The sequence below is a fragment of the Lipophrys pholis genome (genome assembly GCF_963383615.2).
Source record: "Lipophrys pholis genome assembly, chromosome: 1".
NCBI classification, from domain to species: Eukaryota; Metazoa; Chordata; class Actinopteri; order Blenniiformes; family Blenniidae; genus Lipophrys; species Lipophrys pholis.
The window spans coordinates 17879541-17884002 of NC_137635.1; the positions used below are offsets into that span (position 1 = coordinate 17879541).

Consider the following 4462-nt stretch of genomic DNA (forward strand, 5'->3'; position numbering starts at 1 on the left):
GTCCCCATCTGCGTCCGTCACACCTCACGTTAGACCTTTTTAGTGCGCCTTTCCCCAGAGCCTCTCCTTTTCAGCTCCCCTCACTGCAAAATGTCATCAAACCGCGTTCTGACGGTTTTGTGAGGGAGAGATTTAAGAGAAACATCTCCATAGATTGAATTTAAAGTGAGTAAATAGAGTGAAGCGGGAGGGTTAAGGGAAGTTTAAAGGATACGGGTTCGGACAAAGACGTACTGTTCAAGAAAAATTAATGCAATCAAAGATTACTTTCATTCTCTGACTCGGCTTCTTGTTATTTCATTTGAGCAATTCTAGAAATGCCCAACCCTGGGATATCTTTAACCTCGACATGACACCACACTGAATGAAAGAAGGGGTGTGTCAATATACCGGCTCTGCCAGCCAGGTCGGGTGAGGTCTTGAATCACAATGCCACAAAGTGGAACGCGCTTTACAAAAACAAACACCGACAGCTGACTTCTGAAAAACACAGAGTGCTTTAACGAAAGTAAAAGTATTCGGGAAGATGATCCAGTGGCACTGAGAGATCAATCTGTGGTAGGATTTTGTTTACATGTTTGTAAAGGTGTAATGATGGCTTTCTGTGATTCTGTAATGTACCTTCAATGTAACTCTACGAAGGACTACAAGAACAAGACTTTTATACTAATGTGAACACTGCAAATGCAAAGGAGACAAAGAACACTTTAGTCCGAACACGTTCACTGTTCAAGGCATCGCGGAGGAAGTATTAACCCTTCGTGTGGCAAGTAATGTCCTTCCAGTCTTTTTCTTGTATTTTGATAACTAACTATTTAAAATGAATCTACAGAAGACATCCCTTTCATGGCACTTGAACAACAGAAAGATCATGAAGGCTTTGCAAAGTCAACCAGTGAGTGCCTAACTTCATTTTAACGTAATTTCTCATGTTGTGAAAGTTGAGAAATACAAAATGCAACAGATTCCATACGAATGGCAAAGCCATAAAATAGTGTTTAACAACACCCATTTTTGCATTTCTTCAGGTTTGGCCCGATCAAAAACAACCACGAGCACCAAAGGAAGCCGCCAGTTGTGGAAACGATGTGCACCATGAACGTGATGCAGGTTCTAACTTTTTGGTGAGATCCAGATAATATTTGATAACATTGTGATGACTTTTTTTAATGAAGAAATGACATTTTCCATACAATTTGTATAATTTTTTGCAATGAATTTGAGATAAATCCAGATTATCTGAAATATGACAGATTTTTGTGTGTAAAACATATGAAATAGGGTGGATTCTGGTCAATTTGATAAAACAGTCAGACTGAAATGTCGATGACGACGTGTTGAAAGTTAAAGGAATTAAAACTTCCGTTTTCTCTGTCTGACCCATAGAGATCTTCATGCGAGCGTCAATGTCCTGCAGAGCTGTATGGAATTGCGAGAAAAACTCATGAACAATGAGCTAGTTTTCGATCTGAAATGGGATCAGGATTTAAGTGATTTGCACTCAAGTACGGCCAAACAAAATGTGTTTAACTCAACGATACACAAACAGTTACAATATTACCTGCCATTACTGGAAAGGGCCCGTGAGTACTCGGAGTGCTACTGGAAAAAAATGAACCTTCAGGCTAATGACTCCTCAAACGGCTAATTGGAGACAGGAGTTGGCCAAACTGAAGTCCCCCTAATGAAAGGAGATCCGAGCCAGGTGTAGAGCTCCTCTGATTTGTGTGATGGAGTGAATCATGCCTCCCAAAAAAAAAAGACGTTTTGTTAGTGTGATAGATTCCCGCTCGCTTTTGACCAGCACCGGTTGATTTTTCAGTAGACTGGACGGAGCCCTGGGTCTTCTCAAACATGTATAGAATTTCAAAGTGTTGTCAGTCGTGCACAGGAGGAAAAGGTTTTTGTGAACTCCACAAGGAGATTCTAGGTACGTTAGGGGGAGCATCATTGTTTAGAGCTGCTGAGCTGCCTGAAGCGCCACTCACACAAGAACGATGCGCTTTCGCTTTAGACACTGCTGTTTAAATGGGGCCTTAAATGATTCTTTCAGATACGCATTTTATGTATATATGCCTTGACTTGTTTTTTAAATTTCAGACTCGCACAACAAAATCTCTGGGCTGCGGATCCACATGAGCCTCCCCCCCCCCCACGCCGAAGTCACAGAGAGGATCCGTTTCTATGTCGTTTTGATCGTGTTCATCAAAAAGCACAATGGCCAGAGAACCACCGCATAAACTGAGTGTTTTACTGAACAATCTCTGTCAACATGGTTCTTTGTTTCTTGAAGAATACGCTCAAAACATACCAAGAATGAAAGCGATTGTAGATGAGCTTCAGACGATTGCTGGCGAGGCCCAAAAGCTGCAGGATGAAACCAGAAAGTCGAATGTCACGGGGTGGGGCTTGGGAGGACTTGGAACAGCTGGAACAGTAGTCACAGCGGGCACAGTGGGAGCACTTATATCACATGAACAAAAAGTTGCAGATGTAATTGCAATTGGGGGGTTGATGCTATTGGCATCACAAGCTGTTTTTGGGTTTGGGCTCAACAAAGCTTGGGAAGCAAATACAAAGAAGTTGTTGGGGGAACAAGAGCTGAAGAAACGTGCAGAGGAATTGGGTAAAGAATTCATGCTCATTGTCAGATTGCAGAAGGGGGCTCTGGAGGACATCGAGCAAGTGCTCAATCAGTCCTCCATGCTGAAGTCAGTTAAAGAGCAAGTGCAAACAAGTCTTTCCAAAATCAACGACTTTCAGCAACTTCTGAGGGTGACGGAGGACGAAAGCGTTGCCAGTTTAACAGCCAAGTTAGCTGAGCAGGGTCGGGCGGCCGTCGAAGCGCTGCAAACAATGACAGTCAATCTCCAAGACCTGAGAGACAATTAGTTTTCAGTTTGACGTGCAATTTCTGTTTCCGACAGAAGTTTGACAAAATTTGCCGAAAAAGACACAAAACCGCCACAAAGCAAGTGCGTACCAAATTCAGGACAAAACGCACGTAAATGACGGCTCAAGTGACAGTGATGCAAAGGGACCCCATAGAGACCCAAAGCTCCAAAACAAAAGTGAAGTCCAGATACTAATAGGAATAAAAATATTTTTAACTTGTTTACTCAAGTAAAAAAATAAGTCTGTTCTCAAATGTGATAAGTACAGAGCGCAAAGGTAAAGATACAAATTAGACTTTGATTTATAATACTTATTTAGAAGTGCTTTGAAGCTTTGTGTGTCACTGTAACTGAGTCCTCCATAAAGCCTTTTTTTTTTTTTTTTTAATTGTTAATTTTTCCGATTCATTTTGGTTTGTGTGAATGCACTTTGTACAAATGTTTCCCAATATTTTAGGAGACTTTAAAAAAAAATTTATTTTGCGATTTCAGAATAATTCCTTGCTGCTCGTGTGTATGGTGTCCTGAAAAATATGTATTCTCTGGAAAGTTCCTGTATTGTTTCAATTGTTTGATACGAATGTTGGATATGTGTCTTGAGCGTATTGAACCTTTACACTGTGACCACAATAAGATATATTGAAAATGATTGATCTGATGGGATTCTGCCATCGGAGGGTGTTGTAGGAGTCATTTGTGCTTATTGTTGGGAAGTTATTTAGTTTATTTATTTCGATCTAATTTTTTATTTTTATTTTTTCATTATGTGGACACTAGGTGGCGGTAAACAGATGCAGGTTGTATATGTAGAGGGCATAGGTGGCAGGAAGAGCAAGGCACAGGAGTTCTCAGCAGTGAACAGACCAGCAGACAGATGTCTAGAACAACGATATACAACTCTACAGGAAAACTTTGATATGTTCATCGTCTGTTTTCTTCAAAATAAAACCATCAACCAAACGCCAAGTAGACTGGAAGTTCAGTTTTTGGGTCTGTGTCCGTTCACTCCTGCCCCCAGGTCCGATGAGCTTGTTAGGCAATATCGACAAACGCTCAGGGCACCGTGGCCTCCAGGGGGCGCCATACAATCTGAAAAAATGTCACCTTGAATATAATTAGAACTCGTTATTTATATTAACTCTTAAAATGTAAAAACTCACATTGATTAAATGTGAAGCAATACCTAATGAATATTACTGCAGATGAAAATGTCAAATAAGTCCTTTTGTACTTTATTTTGTTCAGTTTTTGTATATTTCGATTGCATAGTGAAAATGTAGCTTATGTAGAGAGTTATTGTGTTTAAATTGTTTGGTGATGACTGTTGTATTTATAAGTTATTACCATGTATGATTTATTCCCTCATTTACAGGAGTCGTATCTTGTGGTATTTAGTTTTTTTTATTAATTTATTTATAATTTGTTGGTGTTGTAAAGTTGTTCACTTCACATCTATTCACAAGTATGATAAGGAAATGAAAAAAAATCATTTAAAAAAAAAGAAAAAGCTCTTATTCTTTTACTGAACATTTCGATGCTGCCGTCATCTTCAACTGCAACACCAAACA

General features: G+C 39.8%; 1 long non-coding RNA gene across 1 annotated transcript; it reads left to right on the forward strand.

Annotated features, from left to right (window-relative positions):
• Positions 1-434: 434 nt before the first annotated feature.
• LOC308121342 lies at positions 435-3860 on the forward strand. Its single transcript, XR_013936095.1, has 4 exons — positions 435-558; positions 833-895; positions 1029-1124; positions 2101-3860. It is a non-coding gene; the product is annotated as an uncharacterized lncRNA (long non-coding RNA).
• Positions 3861-4462: the final 602 nt, after the last annotated feature.